The sequence below is a fragment of the Lutra lutra genome, chromosome 10 (assembly GCF_902655055.1).
Source record: "Lutra lutra chromosome 10, mLutLut1.2, whole genome shotgun sequence".
NCBI classification, from domain to species: Eukaryota; Metazoa; Chordata; class Mammalia; order Carnivora; family Mustelidae; genus Lutra; species Lutra lutra.
In genome coordinates this window covers 49700565-49721287 of record NC_062287.1, presented here as the reverse complement: position 1 = coordinate 49721287, position 20723 = coordinate 49700565, and the positions used below count along the sequence as shown (strand labels likewise).

Sequence of the window (20723 nt, the reverse complement as noted above, 5' to 3'; positions counted from 1 at the left end):
AATACATTCCAAATTCCAGGAAAGGCTTTGGTACCGCTCTTTTTTTCTTTATATAGATGTTTTTAAGCACCTATTTCATGCCAAGTGCTGTGCACAATTCTGGAAAAACAGCGAGGGACAGTGTTGACTACATTGTAGACTGAATCCTTAGCATAGACAACTGCTCTGCCATACTGGATACTGGTAGCTGAGGGCTGTGGAAGGTTAGCATGGGGATCTGAGACCACTTTTACCGCAAGGGATCTCAGAAGTAGAAGGCCATAGAAAAGAAGGACAGAGAAGAATACGAGAACACATTAAACTTTTCCCCAGAAACTCCACAAATACTTAGGGGAAAACTTAGTGGGATTTGTGAGGGTTCTACATTCATAAAGTTTCAGCAAGACCTAGAATTATGTAGGCTATTACAATGTGTGTCCCTGCATTGTTTCCAAAGGCTGGCAATGCTATTACATATGCATTTGCTTATTACTGACACTAGACCATCTACTGGGAAAAAGATGGGACATCACCTTTTTTTCTATCATACACTGACTTATCCAGTGTCTTCTCCAATACAACAAGAGGATTTCAAATTTATCCAAATAAGCTATGTGTCAGATTTTCACTTTTCTGGGACTTGCCTGTATAGCACGGTATTTTGGAGTAAAATGACTGTATATGGTAATTACTGCTACAGGGTAAGAAATAGGCTGAAGAAGACTGAATCACTGACTGAAGTCATATCACAATCACAGGTAAAGTCATTCCTAAGAATTGCTCAGTCAGTGTCTGTTAAGTCAAGGATGGTGTGAGCCACAGCTTTATGATTTGTTCAATTGCAACAGTTTAAATTGAGATTGAGAGATACCCACTGAGTGATTGAAAGGAACTTGTTAAGTGCTCTCTGTTTCAGAGTAGCTTATAATAAGATATATATATATTTAATTTCACTTCTCACCACAGATAGTTTTGTAGAGGTATGAAAAGACATTATAATATGTAATTATCTGGAGTAAAGCATTGTGATGGGCACAAATAAATAGGGAAGAAGTACTAGCTTTATTATAATTGTTCATTAGATTTAGTCATTAATTTATTTAGATGGATGCCTTGAGCATCTCCATATTATCAGCTACTGGACTAGACAGTTTGAGAGAAAAAAATATGAACTTTTTTCTATAAGGAACTTATAGTTTAGGAAGGTAGATGAGATTTGGATTCCGGATAGAAAGGACTGTCTGTCATCTGAAACATAATAGTACATAGCAGAAAGAATAGTAGAAGTGAATTTCTGCCCTTACCACAGATCAGATGTGGATCTTCATGCTGTTGATGGGGTTCAGGTTAGGCCACCCCAAAATAAGCCATTTGGGCATATTGATTATTTTTTTTAAGATTTATTTATTTATTTGAGAGAGAGAGAGAGAACTAGAGTAGGGGAAGGGAGAGAGAAAGAGAGAATCCTCAAGTAATCTCCCTGCTGAGCATGGAGCCTGACTTTGGGCTCTATCCCAGGACCCTAAGATCATAACCTGAGCTGAAATCAAGAGTCAACTGAGCCACACAGTTTTTGATTATTGTGAATTAAAGTTACTTAGGAAATAGCCAGTGCAAGGACATTCTGGCCCTCTTCTGTCCCTCTGAAAGCAGGAGATAAATTCCCCATGTGAAAGCTTCCCTGCCTGCCCCTGGAGGATGGAAGCATCCTAATGGCAGAGGTAGGTAATTCTTTACAAATACTTGTTTCGTTGTTTCAAAGGCATAAAAAGCTGCCTTCTTTGGTCACCTCAGGGAGTCTCCTGTATTTGTGTGAGCTCCCATATATATATGAAATTCAAATCTCTTTTTCTCCTGCTAATCTGTTTTATGTCAATTTCATTATTAGGGCAACCAAAGAAATTGTAAGAAAAGAAAGGAAAAAAAATTTCTCCACAGCATCCTTATGTTTTCTCTCTGGAGCTGTTTTCTCTTCTATAAGATGAAAGTAGTAGCTGAGGAGATTGCTAAAATCTCTAGTATTTTTTTGAGTATAAGAATTTTATAAATTATTTAAGAGAGATTAATTCTACCTGGATTTGGAAAAACATTGAAATGGAGGAAATGCGTTTGAACCTATTATGAATGATTTAATTTGAAAACCATCATAACAAACAAAGGGGGAATAAGTCAGCTTTTAGGGAAAACATGTTTACTACTATAATAGTCTATTAAATCATGACATTGGTTTAACCACAGAACATCCTTTAATCTTCAGCATCTATGGAGAGTGTTTGAGGAAGTAGCAGGAAGAGGTTGGAAAATCTCGGCAAAAACGATCTAGAGATTAGATTACCCCTTAAATTTCCTAAAATTTGTGCCTTTACTATCATTTGGAAATTGTCTGCATGCCAGCATGCATTCTTTTAAATTTAATAGCATCTTATTTATACAAGTTACCCACGTTTCAACACCTTCCCTTTCATCCTATAAAATTGATATATCTTGTTCAAGAGTTTCTATTTATATTGAAATCATACCATTATCAATCTTTATCTCGCACACATTTTTGCAAATATGTGTTGACTGCCTACCCAACGCTGAAATATTCTCATGAAAATGAAAAAAAAAAATCAATCAATCATCTTGGTGTCAAGCAAACAGTTGGCAGACTGGACTATTCAGCATTCATCCAGATGTTAAGTTATAGTAATCAACCAAAGGCAGCATATGTCTGATTGCGCGTGCACGTGCATGCGCGTGCATGTGTGTATTCAGCAGTATCTTATATATTTAAATATTTTCTTTAGATTATACGGATCTTGAAATTCTCCTGGTTTTATCTGTGAATTATATTAAAAATCACTACTAATAGTGCCACCTTGTGTCTGAAATTTAAAAGCAAGGGTGTATGTTTACACATTACCGATTTTTCAAGCTAAAAATAAGCATATATATCAATCTACTCCAAAATTCTCTTTTCAGAGGTAAGTGGCTGGAGGTCTTAGGGAAGTGAATTGACTTGTTTAAAGCTGCTTAATCAGTGAATGATGCAGCTAGGACCAAAACCCAAGATTCCTGATTTTAAGGTTGGTCTTTTTTTAAATATAACCACATATTTTTTTTTTAAAGATTTTATTTATTTATTTGACAGAGAGAGATCACAAGCAGGCAGAGAGGCAGGTAGAGAGAGAGGAGGAAGCAGGCTCCCTGCTGAGCAGAGAGCCCGATGGGGGGCTCGATCCCAGGACCCTGAGATCATGACCTGAGCCGAAGGCAGCGGCTTAACCCACTGAGCCACCCAGGCGCCCCTATAACCACATATTTTAGAGAAACTGACTTTTGATGACAGAAGAAAAGTAATCAATTTTAGTTTTATTAAAGCCAGGTATAGATACTATATTAAGTTAGCTTTAATTTATAGTCACAGTAGGGTTCATTTTTGGTACTTCAGTGCTTTAAAATCCCCACAGTTAATGAATGTGTATAGCAATAATGTAGGTTCCTATTATTAATGGGTGTCTGGGACAATTAACTTGAAGAATATTATCATTTTAATTGTTTTTTTAAACATATTAATTTAAGAGAAGTCACCCAAGACATCTTCTCCCATATTATCTAATTTTATACTAAATTTAAGGCATGAAACCACATTCCTTTTCAGAAGTAATTTTTTAAAAAGAAGGTTGAGCGTAAACGGCATAATAGCAGTACAGCAACAAACGATTCAAGATAAGGGGTTTGACAGATCTTTCATCCATGTATTAGAAAGCTGGTTATCATCTATTTTCATAGAATATAAATGGAGGCCTCCTTTCATTACACTTTAAATCAGACTTTTCCATTATAAAGGAATGCTATGTGTCACACTCAGCTGGCCAGAATAGAATGCAAAAAGAGCACCTAGTCCCCATCCTGAGAGTATCCAAGCATTCTTTGGTTATCTTTCAAAATTAAGTTTGATTTACTAACACCAAATCAAAAATTAATGCAACTCCTTTTTTTTTTTTTTTTTTTTTTTTTTTTTTTTTTTTTGGTTGTGGGGAAATGGAAAGCATTTTGATGGGAAATGGAAGGTGAAAAAAGAAAGTATTTCTTCATCACTTTGTATATGCTAGGAGAATCAAGAAACACTCTAATCCAATAAACTGAGGAAGGAAGAGAGAGATTACCCCAATGCCCACTGAACCCCCATGTTGCTTCCAGCTTCCAGGCTGCTGTTCTGCTTTGTCCGCCTTTCCAGTGGTAAAAAGAACAATCTCTAAAAAATTTAGAGAACTAGGACACCTCTCTCTATCTTGAGAAAGCAAGAGAGAGTGGGGTGAAAACTGACTCTCTATAATGTGGTTCAAGATCTGTCACCTAGGTAAGAATATAGAACAAAAGCTCCATTCATTCTCTCCCTTTGTAGATTTTGGAATTAAGAAAGTAATGAATTCACTTCACTTGAAGTTTGCTGATTTACTAAAGTCTAGAATGACCTTAAAAGATGAACTATGTTTTCTGGTCATTATTTCTCAACAGGAGCAAGTCAAGCCAATGTACTATTTCCCAACACTAAGGTATCAAATGCATCCGGTTGTCTGAGAAAAATTATCCTTCCAGAAGTGAAAGCTACTGCAAAGAAGAAACTAGGAACTATTTTCCTTAAATGCCTCCATGATAATAGGTAGTCATACTCTCTTATCAAAAATTTGTCCATAAGAAGAGTGCAAAAGCCAAAATCTTGGCTAGTCCCATTCTCCTTTAATGAATTTATATAAATTCGGTTGTGTCATCCTGGTTGCCATGATGGAAGTGATACAACCCAGATGAGAGTGTCTAGCACCATGTTTTAGAAGGGGGTAAGAGTATGACAGATGCGGAAAAAAAGAAGAGAATAAACAAGGGGGGGAACCCTTAAAGGCATAGCTGGGTTTATAGGATACCCCATAAAGCAACTGTTAAACTCAAAAGAAAAACAAGCAAATAACAAGTATCTTCTATGTCAAAAGTCAGGTCACCTGATGAGTCGTTCAAAATTGGCACATTTAGCTAAGAATAAAATTCCCAAGAGTTCCTTTGCTCTGTCAGCTGCCTAATTAGGAAGGACATCAGAGTACTAACCTTCAGTACAAAAAAAAAAATGTAGACCCAAATGGCAAAAAATGCATAGCTTAACTACCTAGCTTCTTTCCTAGCACTAGTCTCTATTTACCAAATGAGAATTTATGAGTTAAAAACATTTGGGTTTCTGAAGGTTGTCCCATAGTGATTGTTAAGACTTCTTTCCAGAACACTGTATTTTTAAAGAAATCACAGTTTGCTGTGTTCCTGGTGAAATATAAATATGGTCTGCAAATGGTGATATCTTCTTGGGTAAAGGATAAAATAAAGGCTGTGTCAAGAACCAAAGAGATTAGTTTAATGCTATCTCAGCACTGTTAACTAACTCCTGGCATTTATGAAATATTAAGAGAAGGATTTATCTCCTGACCTGAAAGGGAAATGAGAAAACTATGTACTGAGTAGAACTAAAATATTTGTCCCAGCTTAGGGACTTGATAAATTGACATGCTTAAGAATTAGTCCTCAAATCAATTTTTAAGAAATTGGAAAGACCAATGTCCAGACATATAAAGTGAATAAAGAGAAAAAAAGTGCTTGAATTTCCCAGTATATCTGCATGGGGGTTATAGTAGGAAAGAACACCACACAGGCATTCTTCTCAATCTAGCTTGGTGTGAGCAGGTCAAAGGAAACCACACACACACACACTCTGTTACTATTGGTTTTACAAATCCCAGTGTAGGTGGGTAATTAAGGCCTACCCAGATACTTTTTTTTTTTTAACTTACTAGAGTATTTTAGCATCATCAGCAGATATTAGTGTTAAAGAAATATTATAAAAAATCATTTGTTAAGTATGAGGACACAAATTAGAAAGCTAACTGAATCATCATTCCATAAAAATAAAGCAAGAAAACAAGAAGAAAAAAACTGTGGAAAAATGTTTATTTTTAAGGTAGTAATTTGAGTTATGCAACATTTGTCATTCCCTTGTTTAGCTTATCTCTAATTTCATTTTTTCCTATAAGCATGTATTGCTTTGGCAAAAAATAAAATCATTATGTTAAATCAAAGAAGAAGAAACAACAAATACAAAGTTTTAAAATAGAATTTTTCAAAGAATGATGGGACACTGCCTGAAAGCCAGAGGTCAGAGCTATGGGTCCTGGGTCACTCACAGTGCTGTTCATTGCAAGCAGATGTGATAGTGCTTTACATCAATATGGTGAACCTCCAGAAAGCCAGCAATTTGCAAAGTCTGAGAATAAGGCAATACCCAAAAACAAGGTAAAGAGTAGGAAATGGATGAAGAGAGGAAAGAGAAAGAGAGGAAAGTTGGAAGGGCAAGGAAAGAAACAAAGAAAAGTTAAGGAGTGGAAAAAAAAAGAAGTATGTAGAGATGTAAAATCACACAATTCATTTATTAAATCTCATATATTGTACTTCATAGTTTATAGTTTCACTGAAACAATTTTTTAAGAAGATTTATTTATTTATTTGAGAAAGAGAAAGGGAGAGAGAGAGAGAGAGAGCAAGCATGAGCATGGGGAGGGGCAGAGGGAGAGAATCTTCAAGTAGATGCCCCACTGAATTTGGTGTTTACCCAGGGCTTGGGGCTTGATCTAATGACCCCTGAGATCACGACCTGAGCCAAAATGTCAGATGCTCAACTGAATAAGCCACCCAGGCACCTCTCACTGAAACTGTCTTGAAAAATAGGTATGATAATACTTTCCTCATATAAAGATTAAATTGAGAAACAGAGAAAAGACTACTGGTGTCTGGCATATAGTTAGTATACATTGCACATGTTGGATATTTTAAGGAATTTAGTGATTTGGTTTTACTCTGTGGTACACTGGAAGATAGAAGGTGAAAACAAAGCTGACAGCAGGATAAAAGTGAGAACAGATAGTTGGGAAAAGATAGAATAACTATGCAAAACAGACAAAATGTGAAATGTGCAACATTGGTGATCCCATCCTAATATACTTTGGAAGGCACTGCTATTTTGTAGCTTATTATATTATTGAAATTACAAATGATGACTCAGATAATAATGAAAATGTTATATACAATATCCTTTGCTTAAGAAATCAGAAATATAATTTTTAATTAACATGTCAGTCGGGACAGGATAACACTAAAACTTCCTTATAATGTTGGTGGTAAAGTACACTGAACCTTATTTGAGAGAAATAATGTATCATTATTCATTATAAGCTGCATAATTTTTTAAACCATTTTATACAGTAAGCCCAAGAAATTGAGATATGGATAAATATATATGAATATACATATATGCTTATCACAGACTTATTATGGTGTTTGACATGATAATGTTACCTAAATGCTCAGCAATACAGCAACAGTTAAATAAATTATAGTATATCTTCTTTGTGGAATATAATGAATGCATTAAAAGTGTTGCTCTGTGCCATTTCATAAAAATATCTATGATACAAAGTTAAGGAAGTCAGAATGCAGAAAGAGCATAAACTGCATCAAATACCTATTGGAAAGTAAGAATCTAAAAGACAATATTGGTTGAACTGAGATGGTGATTTAGGCATATTACATTTTCTGGCATTTCTTTTTTTTTTTTTTCTAAACAATTCTGTATTATTACCTTAATTTTTAAAAGGTATGTGCAGTAGAGTGTTTTGCTATGAAATATATAACAAATTTATTTGGTGTTTATTAGAGTTCATGTAAACAAGATAATTTGGAGAACTTTCCATCAGGAAAGGTTTAAAATATTTAAAGCCAGAGTGGCCTCTAAATAAACACTTTTGGGCAGTAGGATTTACTGTGCATAATCTCGGGGGGGGGGTTGTTTTGTTTTCTGTTATTTACTGACTTTTAATTTGAGTGAATGATCCATTGTTTGCTGACATGTGGATTATGTGTAGAGCAAGGCAGCTATGTGAGTATGGCCGAGGCTGAGTGAATGTATCAGGGGTGGAGGTGGGGGTGGGGGTGGGGGTGGGGGTGGGTGGGGCGGTGGGCAGGACATGAAGTCTGTGGGCTGAGGAGTTTGGTCTCCAACTTGGTGTGTGATGTGGAAATGTTTATGTATTTTACTCAGAGGCATAAGGTGAATGTATGTGTATTTTCAAAACTTTTTCTTACTTAAAGTTCTGATTTTGTCCCAATTTAGCCTACAGTGGGTATTTCCGTGACTGTCTCTTCTCCATTACTTGGGAAGTTGGCCCCAGTTGGAGGCAGAGCCGGTACACCACACCTCAGGCTGCAACTTTCTTTTATCTACTGGTGTCCACCTCTCTGGTTAGATGGTGAACACTTAATGGTTTGGTTTTATTTATACTGATTTATAGATCATATTGGTAAATAACTGAAATAATAAGAATGAACAGCGTCAGTCCCCAGGTTTCTTGATTAGATTTGTCTTAAATAATATAAAATTAAGAAAATGTATTTGTAAAAATTACCTGGAATGGCTGAGTCAATTACGGCACGGTAACAGAATTATGGGCAAGTAACCTACTTTGGATTTTGATCTGTATGGGTAACGACAACAAACAATAGAAAATGACTAACAACTTGCCAAAATGCCACTCGAATTTTGATAGTATATATCAAGTATATATATATTTGATATATACAAGTTATATCAAGTTAATATATATATATAGTTAATTTTATATATATCATGTTAATTTTTAGCTTCTTTAAATTTTAGATATAGAAAGAAACATCCATGAGCCAGACTCTATAAATTCCTTTATTTATAAATTATTTTATATTTTTAAGTGAAAATCATTTATATCTTTCATAAGCATCTATCATGTCACTATACTCTTAAGTTCCTTCTACCACCAAGTGAATTTGGTGACATTACCCTCCCAATCCTCACCCATGCTCCTCATTCTAAACTGAGAATGAGGTAATACAAATGCTTTGTTAAAGTCACACAGTAACACTCTGCGGCCTGATTCAAAATAGAAATACATTTTCAACATGAATTATCTTTCAGTGTTCTGAGAATTTTATAAAATGTCATCATATCTTTTTCTTCAGTATGTGCTATACTTCCAAGATCCCTTAGACTCTTTTTTGAAAGAATTATCTCATATTAAGAAAATGTTTAATCTTATTATATGTAAAAATCTCAAAGAAAATGAGAATATGAAACTTCATCCAAAATTTATTTCTATTCTATTATTCTTACCCTACGTCTAAGTAGACATAGAACATTTTGATCCTATAATCCAAATGGAGACCTTGCTTTACTATCTATTAAGAATCTACTATCTATTAAGAATCATTTCAAGCTTAATCATATGAAAATTAATCCTAGTGGTTAAGATAAGAGGTAAGAGGCTCCAGGCAGCTTGGTCCCTTACGTGTCTGCCTTCCACTCAGGGCATGGTCTCAGGGACCTGGGATTGAATCTCTCATCAGGCTCCCTGCTCAGCAGGGAGCCTTCTTCTTCCTCTTTCTCTGCTCCTCTGCCCTGCTCATGCTCTCTATCGCTCTCTCTCAAATAAATAAATAAAATCTTTAAAAAAAAGATAAAAGTATTACTTCACATGTTGAGAAGTTTTTTTTGTATATATATATATATATATATACATACATATATACATATATATACATACATATATACATATATATATATATACATATAAAAAAGAATATATATATATTCTTTTTAAAATTTTTTAAAAATTTTTTAAAAATTTTATTTATTTATTTTACAGACAGAGATCACAAGTAGGCAGAGAGGCAGGCAGAGAGAGAGAGAGAAGCAGGCTCCCTGCCGAGCAGAGAGCCTGATGCAGGACTCGATCCCAGGACCCTGAGATCATGACCTGAGCCGAAGGCAGCGGCTTAACCCACTGAGCCACCCAGGCGCCCTGTCTTTTTAAATTTTTTTATAATTTTTTTTTCAGCATAACAGTATTGTTTTTGCACCACACCCAGTGCTCCATGCAATCCGTGCCCTCTCCAATACCCACCACCTGGTTCCCCAACCTCCCACCCCCCGCTGCTTCAAACCCCTCAGATTGTTTTTCAGAGTCCATAGTCTCTCATGGTTCACCTCCCCTTCCAATTTCCCCCAACTCCCTTCTCCTCTCTAACTCCCCTTGAGAAGTTTTATAATTAAACTGAGGGTCTGTGATACTAAGATTTAAAAATAAAGATGTATAGCCAACTATACAGATGGGCAGCGGCTGCTCTAGGACATCAAATAGTCCCAACCACATCTTGTTAGATTAATCTAAACATGGTCAGGCCTCTGTTCCTGTGTCACTGCCTGGTCAAGTTTGCCCTCCAGATACTCCTTTGACTCCCATTCTCACTTCTTTAGTGGTGTCAACTACTCAAACATCCCCTGATGAAAGATAATGTCCCTGAATACTTCCACTCCCATACACTATAGCCCTCTTTTCTGATTTATTTTAATCAAAGCCCTTATCACCACAAGTATATCACCTATTTTTACTATTATTTCTTTTCTATTTATCTTAGCTATGATTTCTTACCTATAATTATCTATTCTCTAGTATCTACCTCCCTTCATGAGAATACAAGTTCCACAAGAGAAGGTTTTTGACATGGTTTGCTCATGAGAATCAGAGTGTCTGGCACAGAGTAAACAGCCTATAAATAATTGTTGACTGAATTGAATCCATGAAAAGGATGATGCAGACCCTACCAAACTTAGGTTATAGTACTAGGCCTGCCTCCAATCCACGGGTAATTATTGGCAAAAATCACCTTGAAACCCAGTGTTTGGAAGAAAATTGCAAGAGTAAGGATAGAGGGGAGAGCATGGTATCTGGATGCCCTTTCCAGCAGACAAATGAAATCTGAGTCTCAGAGAGGTGGGAGAAGACTATAGACTCAAGGCACTGAGATCTTAAAATGTTAACTCAGAAGTACAGAGGGTCAATCTGCATCTAACTATCTATCTATCTATCTATCTATCTATCATCTATCTATCTAAAAATAAAGATGCAAGGAATGGAGTTTGTCTCCTAAGGCACCTCCAGAATAAAGACGAAGAGTGAAAATGGCAAATACCTAGCAGACAGATAGCACAAAAAGGCTAAAATATACAGTAGTATCTGATGAGAAAACTACTAGAATCTTCCAGAAATAAATGGCAATAAGGAAGTTTGTATGAGTTAGATGGCTTCTAAGATATGAGTGTGCTATCCTATTGAGAACTGGGGTAAACAATGGAAGTATGAATGCATTTGAACTCGCAGAGTAATAAGGGGTACACAGTCAACCATAGAGAAACAACTGAAATAGGAGTGAAAATCATTTATACTTACTTATTAACCACTTCAGGCTATTAACGCCTCAGATACATTGAGATGAAAACAAATTATTCATTTCAACAAATATTTAATGAACCTGCTATGTAAGCTAGGTAGTGTATTAGGCACCAGGCATATGGAGATGAATAAAATAAATCTCTACCTTTGACAAGTTAGGATCTCATCTCATCTCATCTCTCTCTTTCTCTCTCTACTCCAGTGTGGCAAATTCCATAGGAGAAATAAATGGGAGTCTCTTCATCTTCATAGATCATGATGACTATATTGTAAGTATACAAATACTAGTTAATGGTTTTAGTTTACATACTAATGGGAGAAGAAAAATAACTTTCACACTTAAATAAAGAACTGACATGGAACTAATTGATTAAAAATAATTCATGAAATACACTCTTTCCATAATAGTTTGGTCACAATCTCCAAACTGATAATGACCCTCACTAATTCATTCATCCATGAACTCAGTTCCCATACACCACTAGTAGAATATGCACAGAAAATTTCTAACTACATGTCGTGATTAAATTAACGGAATTTCACTCAATATTTACAAGCTCAAGAGAACATTGGTGTTGGGTGGATGCACTTTTTATAATTCAATCACAATATTAAATTGGAAAGATCAGTTTGAAAATGCTTGGTGTAGCCATTTCTAACGCTGGACAAGAAAGATGTCAGCTACAAGTAGAGGCCAGTACTATTATTCCTAGGATTTCAAAAGAATGAAGAACTCTGCTCTACCCTAGCAACTATGATGTCTGCAAGAACTTTCTAATCTAGGGTAAAACAGAGTGTCATTTCACAAAGCCTAGACTTTGCCTTTCCACACCCACAGTGATACAAGATATAGTTATAAAGAAATCCTCAATACACACTGTTTTCTGCTGATGATTGTGAAGGTCTCTCTTTCTCTCTCTCTCTCTCTCTTTTTTTTTTTTTTAAATAATTGAATCCTTAGGATGGAATAGTACTCTGCAAGCCCCATACCATTGTTTCTCCACTGCCAACCAAATGAATTAGAATTTGCTGAAGAGAAGCCTAAAAATTGGTATGTTAAAAACTCCCAAGGAGATAATTTTTATTTTTAGTTAACATTCTGGACTGAATGTTTGCAACCCCCCAAATTCATATTAGTTGACACTCCAACCTCTAATGTTTTAGTATTTGGAGATAAGGCCTTTGGGAGAGAATTAGGATTAGATGAGGTCATGACAGTGGGGCCCTCTTGATGGGATTCTGCCAGTATAAAAAGAAACACCAGAGAGCATTCTTTTCCTCCTTTTCCCATTGAGTGTACCAAAAGGTCAAGGGAACACTTAGTGAGATGGCAACTATTTTCAAGCCAGGAGAAGAAGACTCACAATGAGACCTACATTGCTTCACCTTAATCTTGGACTTCCTAGCTTTTAGAACTGCAAGAAATGAATTACTGTTGTTTAAGCACCCCAGCCTATGATATTTTGTTATGGCAGCCAGAGCCGACTAAGACAGGTCAGTTCAATACAGCTTTACTCCCTGGGCTGGCAGGTCTCCCTGTGAGTTATCTGGAAACTCCTATTAAAATTTAGCATCTGGGTTTCACCTTGAGAGATGTCCTCCATAAAGTTTACTATTAGAGTAGTCCTTATTTGGATACTCTAAGTGATACTATGTTTTATGGAGGTTTGAAGGGCAGGAAACAATAGTTGAATTTATCCACATGGCAATTTTCTACAAAGGAATCTTCTATTATCGTTGAAGAAAATGCTTCTATTTGCATAGTGGTTTTCAGAAGGCTATTGAATTTCTTGCTGGAGACTTTTATTGGAACCCTTTAAAGCATCTTTCGGGAATGGGTATAAATAAGAAAAAAGGAAGTAGGCAAGTTTCCCTTTCACATTATTTTTTCCCTTGGGATGTTTGGTTCAGGGAAGAATTCAAGTATCAAAATGTATGGGGAAAAAATGGAATCTTCTGTGATTCTAGGCCTTGCCATCTTAAAATATGTATAAAAGGAAAGTATGTCAAGTGCAGAGGTTTTTATTTATTTTGTTCATTAATGTGTCCCAGTGTTTAGAACAGTTCCTCACTCTTTGTAGGTGTTCCAGAAATATTTGCTGAAAGAATGAAGTAAGGAATAAATGGGTAAATGAGGAAGACCCCTTGGGATATGTCTCTCAGCTATATGTATGGTCACAGTGGCAAGCTCTTCAATGAGTGAGGGATAAAGCAAATGTGACACAAAGCAACTGATAAATTTAAATAATGGGTATGCAGGTATTCACTTTACTTTTCTTTCAAATATTCTGAAGATTTAAAAATGGTAGAAAAACATAGAGTTGGAGAAAAACATGATAGAATAATTGATACATATTCCCATCCCTGTCTCCGTTGGCCTGGTCCCATTTGCTTCCATAGATTTTTATTATTTTCTTCTGTATCATTTGAGAAAACTTTAATGTAGATAAAAGCACATATGCATACATATTCTTATTTTCCCCTTTCTTATGTAAAAGACAACATACTAAGTAGTTTTGTTGTGTTCTTCCCTCATTTCTCCTCTCTCTTCCCCCCTTCTCATTCTCGCTCTTTTTTTCTCCTTCATTCTTGGTATAATAAATCCTGATTCATATTTCATGTAAGCTCAAAGAGGGATTTCTTATTCTGTATTTAGCAAAATAATTCATAGAGTGCTTATGTCATCAATCACTGGTTAAAAAAATCATATAATTAGGGGCACCTGGGTGGCTCAGTGGGTTAAAGCCTCTGCCTTCGGCTCAGGTCATGATCCCAGGGTCCTGGGATCGAGCCCCACATCGGACTCTCTGCTCAGCGGGGAGACTGCTTCCTCCTCTCTCTCTGCCTGCCTCTCTGCCTACTTGTGATTTCTGTCTGTCAAATAAATAAATAAAAAATCTAAAAAAAAATCATATAATTAATAATTTCATTATATATACTAAATTCTTATACATACATGTATACATAAATATGTGATATGATATTATGTAATATTTGAGATTTTATATGATATGTTTTAATATCTGGTAAGATCAATTCTCCTTTTTTTTTCTTTTCTAGACTTTTCCTCAATATTCTTTTTTTTTTTTTAAAGATTTTTATTTATTCATTTGACAGAGAGAGATCACAAGTAGGCAGAGAGGCAGGCAGAGAGAGAGGAAGAAGCAGGCTCCCTACTGAGCAGAGAGCCCGATGCGGGGCTCGATTCCAGGACCCTGGGATCATGACCTGAGCCGAAGGCAGCGGCTTAACCCGCTGAGCCACCCAGGCGCCCCTACAGCTGAATCCCAACATAGTTTTTTCCCCATTTCCTCATCCTGTCTATATGTTACCATTTGTTCTGTCATTTTAAGTGTCATGTTGTGATTAAATTATTCCCTTTTTATGACTATCCCACTGACAGTAATTCTCATTAGAGAAGGAATCATGGATTTCATATGAGGAACTCAATATGTATTTGTTGGAATGAAGAGAACTATGAAGTATACTTTCTCATTATTCCCACGTGATAGTTTTCTAAGGTAAGATTTAGAGACTTGTGACTTGGATAATCTTAAAATGACCTCACTATTAAGGGAAGCTTATTCTTAGATGAAGGCCCTCTGATTTAAAATCCTATATTCTTCCATACCCTAAACTATTTAAAGGGAAAGTTAAATGCTAAGATGTTATGGTTCTTCAATTTTATGTTTTTCTACCTCCAAAAAAATTAGCATTGTCACACAAAATTGTTGTGATAACATGAAATCTAAAGACACCTCTAAGTGATGAAATGTTATGCTACAGCACCAGGAAAAGAGATACACTTAGCCATTTGATCTTCCTGCTAAGGCTAAGTTACATCATCATCATCATCATCATCATAGAAACGAAGCATTATGTATCAGACTTTGAATCAAAATTCTAACATGATTTCATTAAACTTGTCAACATTGGTATTATCATAATGCTTTTATGGATGAGGAAACTGAGGCTGAGAGAATTCAAGCACCTTGTCCAAGGTCCTAGGATTGGTTGGGCAGAAGTCAAATCCAGATCTGCTTACTTTCAAACTCAAGTTCTTTCTGCTGAGATGCTTTCCACAGAGGCGGCATATACTCTATCCATGTCTAAATTTTGCAATCAAGGATATTTCCTTGGAATCTCCAATTTTCATCAAGCTAAGATGGATCTGGAACAAGGTAGTATGTAAAAAAAAAAAATAAAAGAATGCTCTCTCCTGTTAGTAAAAGTATTCAGTGTCACTATTTATTTTTAACCAAATGCCTCTTGGAGTTTTTAGTATTTCTTCTTTGTGAAAATATATTTGCATATCCTGTAGCTGAAAAAGTCAATTAGTAATTCATGAGTAATTTAGGAAATGCTGGCTATAAACTTGTAGATATTTACATAGTTCCCATAAATTATAGTCAAAAACTATAATTTGTTCAATTGGAATTCTGCTAAAAGCTTGCATTTACGTAGGATATCCAAATGCCAAATGTTGACATGCATTTTTAAAACCAACATATTGGGGCTGTTTCCTCATATGATTTAAATTAAATTCATACCCCATACCAGAAGCAATAAGTTTTGTTTTCTTCTATCCAGGGGGAAAAAAAGACAAAAAGTATTTGTGCAGAGTTAGAGGCAAGCACATGGTGGAAATAACTGCAAACCTATAAAGATGGCAGAAGCAAGAAATGTTTAGCAAACATAAACTGTCTGAGTAGCATATATAATGCAAATATTTATTACAGAAATGGAATGTATAGATCACTTTACAGAAATAGCTATCGGAATAAAATTATAAACAAATTGATAAAACTAAAGTGAAGGTGTAGTCAAGAAAAGATGACATTTCCCGAGTGGAGAATATTATGGGAAGAGGAGGCTTATGTTGGGAATCAAGGAATGAACTTTGGATAGGTTCAGGTGGATCCCTAGCAAATGTTCACAGAGCGATATCTGAGTAATCCATTAGATAATACGACACTGAATTGCAGGAAGAAGTTGGGCTGTAGAGGTAAATGGGAAATCATTACCATATAACAATACTTAAACTCCTTACAAAAACAGACATGGTGCTAGATGAAACTTCTTGGGGGTCATTTCAAAATATATCATTCCTGATGTAGATGGAAAAGAATGGCATATCCATGATGAAATCCCATGGTTTTCTAACATTTTCTAACATTCAGATATGGAATCAATGAAAAGGAACCCACAAAGTACACTGTAAGGAGTTGTAGGTAAAGCAGAATATGGGATAACAGAAAATGGTAACTTAGAGCTATGTGAAGAAGGAATCTAATGAAGAAGAGTTGGTTAATTATATGAAACCTTATAAAAGCAAAGTAAGATAAGGACCAAAAACTGTCTGTTGTATTTAGCATCAAAGAGGTCATTGATAATGTTCATCAAAGGTATTTCAGTAGAATCATGGGTATGATAGCTCACTGGAATGGGTTCAAGAGAAACTGGTGGGGAGACAATAGGAAAAGAGCAGCTGTCAGCTCTTTTCAGGAATTTGTAAAGTGGAGCAGAGAAGTGAGGTCTTCGGGGAGGGAATTTGAATCTGAGGAGAATTTTTTAAAGATGGAAAACAGGATGACTCATGTCTATGTGATATAAATGATAAAATAAAGACAAAAATACTACTGATACAGAAGAGAGAGGAAACTAAAGTGTGAGGTAAGATTCAGTGAAGAGTCAAGGAGTTGGCCTGAGGGAGAAGCACAGTCTGTTGACCAAATAAAGAAGAATTTTCTAGCTTGACTTAGTAGTAATAACTGCTCTTGTCTGATTTCTGAGGACCTCATGGCTTCTGAAAAAAATGTGGCATTAATCTCTAAATATAATTGTGACCTTCACTATATATTGAGTAGATCAAACATGCAATGGCTAATGTGAATAAGCCTAGTGGAAACACATGCAGTATTAAGCAGCAAAAATTTATCTTCAACAATAAAATATCAAACCCATAGCTTTCATTCACAAATAATTTTGAGAATTGTTTTGAATTCATTTGAACTGAACTCTTTTTACAGGGCTAAATATGATAGTAAGGGTTTCTTTCTTATTCAACAAACTTCTATTGAAAAGATATAAAGATGGATAATATATAGTGCTTGCTTTTAAGGGGCCAGTAAGGAGAGTGTCAAAGAGAATTAGCAATTATAGTTCAGTGTAATTAGTGCAATGATAGAAGTTAATGCACATGGAAATACAGGAATATAGAGAAGTAAATCATTAATGAGATAGAGCAGGACAAATAAATATCTCCCCTATACAGATGTGTAACCAAAGTTTTGAAGGATGATTTGATAACAACATGAACTGTGAATAGTAGCAGAAACAAGACAGTCCAGAATGAGGAAACAGAACAAGGGTGAGAAACAGTCTGAGGGCATTAGGCCAAGGGATCTGAATGCTGCTGCATGCCTCCTCTCCTGGCATGTGACTTAGTACAATTATAATTACTGTTACACAGCACTACAAAACCTCCCATACTTAATACCAACTGTAACTTTATTGTAAATATATGTATGAACTGTGAATTAACATTCACAGTCCATTAATTTATCATTATATTACAATCCAGAAGATATACTATGAAGTATAAAACCTGTGTAAAAAAAAAATCCTCTTGGGGCGCCTGGGTGGCTCAGTGGGTTAAGCCGCTGCCTTCAGCTCGGGTCATGATCTCAGAGTCCTGGGATCGAGCCCCGCATCGGGCTCTCTGCTCAGCAGGGAGCCTGCTTCCTCCTCTCTCTCTGCCTGCCTCTCTGCCTGCTTGTGATCTCTCTGTCAAAAAAATAGATAAAATCTTAAAAAAAAATCCTCTTTTAATTTCACAGTAATTCTTATGTATATGTTATTAGGAATACTTCAGTGTTTATCATTGGTTCACTTTCATAAAATAATTTCTTATTTTAGTGGTTCCAGATAGGATCTATTCAGTTTGACACACATTTTAACTGTTAAATGTTATTTTTCTATTAAAATTCATAAAGTCAAGGAAAACTTCAATTCAATACAAGTTAAATGCCTTACCTCCCACCTGCCATCTGCACAAAGCATATAATTTCCCTAAAATTATGCAAAAATTAGCTAATTAAGATTTAATTTGCTAATCCTTGCTCAGTTAAACTAGTGACATATGCAAATTGCCTGCTGAGCCCTTTAAAATTTTTGAAGCAAATGATAAACAAGATTTCTTTTGAGTTTAAAAAAAATGTAAAGAATCTGGTGATTGACACAACATAGCAGTAGATAGTTGCATAAATACTTACTATAGTTTTATTAGAAGCACAAATTGGCATATTCATAAAAAGCTGATGAAATGCTTGTATAGGCATGTTAATTACAATGTCTCAAGAATCATAAAGGCATTAGAACAAGAAGAAATTAACAGTGTGGACCTCCATAAAGAAAATATATTCCCGTCCTTATTTATACAATTAGGGAAATTTTCATGGTTTTTCTAAAACACTGGTTCACTGCTTTTCACCTTGAAAAAATCCTTTTCAATGAGAAACAGAATATTTACTATATTTTGGGGGGAATTACTTGTAATGACTTAGCATTGATTTTTCCTTAAGAAAGGGTCAGTGAATGTCAAAACAATACCTTAAGTCAATATGGTATGTGAATATTTTCTAGATTCCAAAACTCTAGTTGTCTTATTGAATCATTCAGTGCTAAGGCAGCTATGTTGGTGTTGTATAGAAATGGATCAACTAAGAGAAAAGATAAGGTGTGGGTGTATATGTGCGTTGTGTGATATATGAGTTTATATGAATAGTTGATTTTTCAAATAGTTAAAACAGAGAGGAGGACTAACAGATCCACATTAAGTACATCCTAAAAAAAATCCTTTAAAAAAATTTGTCTTGACAAATGGTATTTCTCCTTGTACTAAAACATGATGCAATATCAATTTAAATAGTTGAATATTATATATTTGAGGATCCCTAAAATGATATGAAAAGTTCTCATTTGTTTATTTTATAATATAGAACAAACACTCTGCTGGGTCTTTTACCTATACTGTTTAGGAATATCTTTGGACATGTGATCTCTGGAATTATAAGATAACACATGTGTACTGTTTTAAGCAACTACATTTATTGCAGTTTGTTATAGCAGCAATAGGAAATTAATAAAGCTACTTATTATTTTCATTACTGATACTATCTACAGAGAACACTTATTTTGCAGCTGGCCTGGGAAATGAAATGATTATCTCTAGAGATGTCTGGATGTCTGGTTTTGACCATTGGTTAAATAAAGGGCAATGAGATTGATCAGGTGCTTGTTAGAGTTTGAAACTCCCTTGGGGACCAGCAGGGTCAGTTTGTTACTGATGGCTTCACTTAGCACAAGTGATTAGACAATCTGGCTTGGCTATGTGACCAAAGGGGAAAAAAGACCCCACCAGAAATTCTTTCTTGAATTTGCTTGAAGTCAAATTCACAGCACAGTTCCTGGTGATTCAGTCTAGAGACAAAGGGTTTCCATGTGTGAATCAGGATCCTTGGAAGCTTAAACTTGAATGTGTCTCTACCAAGAATGCTCACCTGTACTAATTTCTCTTACTGTACATATCCTTTGCCTTTAAATGAAAGCCTTGTGTACATATGCTTGGTAGAGTCTTGTAGGTTCTTTCAAATATCTAAACTTGATAAGTTATTACATTATTATTTCACATGTTTTTAACATTTGTGCTTTCTAAATTAGGCTTTAGAAATGGCATCCATATCCTCATATATCCAGGAATCCTTGTAAACTCTTGTTATAGGGATTCTTGGATATTTTAAAGAAATTTGTTATACAAGGTTTTATTAATTACACTAGGATATCACTCTACAATTTTGTTTTTTAAATGTTTACAGCCCCCCCCAATTGTGAACGTACTAATCACTGAACATTGTGTTAAGCAACCTGCAAGGGAAATGACTGAATTCATCTTACATAGATACACACACACACACACACACACACACACACACACACACAGATGCACACATAAACTATACATAATCTCAAAAGATATGGCTTTTAGCATCATTTGCATCATTGACTAATAGTTCATAAATGGGTATTTCTTTAGAATGCTCATTAGAATGCTTGAGAGGACTCTCAAAACAATCGCCAATGTGGCAGATTAGCAAACATGCAAAGAGCCCACTTGCTATGAAGTGCATTTCATGTTATAGCAGCAGAAGGTAATCATCCAGAAATTAATCCTTTTCATGTTGTGACCCATATAACTATGAAGCAAAATGTGATCTTGACATTAGGAATTAGAGTTACTTGCAATCAGGCAGGAGTAATGCTATTCAAGTGACACCATTTTGTGAGGCTTTAATTAGTTCACACAATAGGGGGCTTTATGATGATAGAAGTACAAGTCAAACCAGT

At 35.4% G+C, this 20723-nt stretch overlaps 1 protein-coding gene and 1 long non-coding RNA gene across 2 annotated transcripts in view; one reads left to right on the top strand and one right to left on the bottom strand.

The window, feature by feature from the left end:
* Positions 1 to 20723, bottom strand: part of TENM4 (teneurin transmembrane protein 4) — a 2938802-nt gene that overhangs the window by 2328638 nt on the left and 589441 nt on the right. The gene's annotated exons all lie outside the window — the stretch shown is intronic.
* On the top strand, positions 12130 to 13554 carry LOC125078153 (uncharacterized). Its single transcript, XR_007120805.1, has 3 exons — positions 12130 to 12220; positions 12290 to 12369; positions 13400 to 13554. It is a non-coding gene; the product is annotated as an uncharacterized LOC125078153 (long non-coding RNA).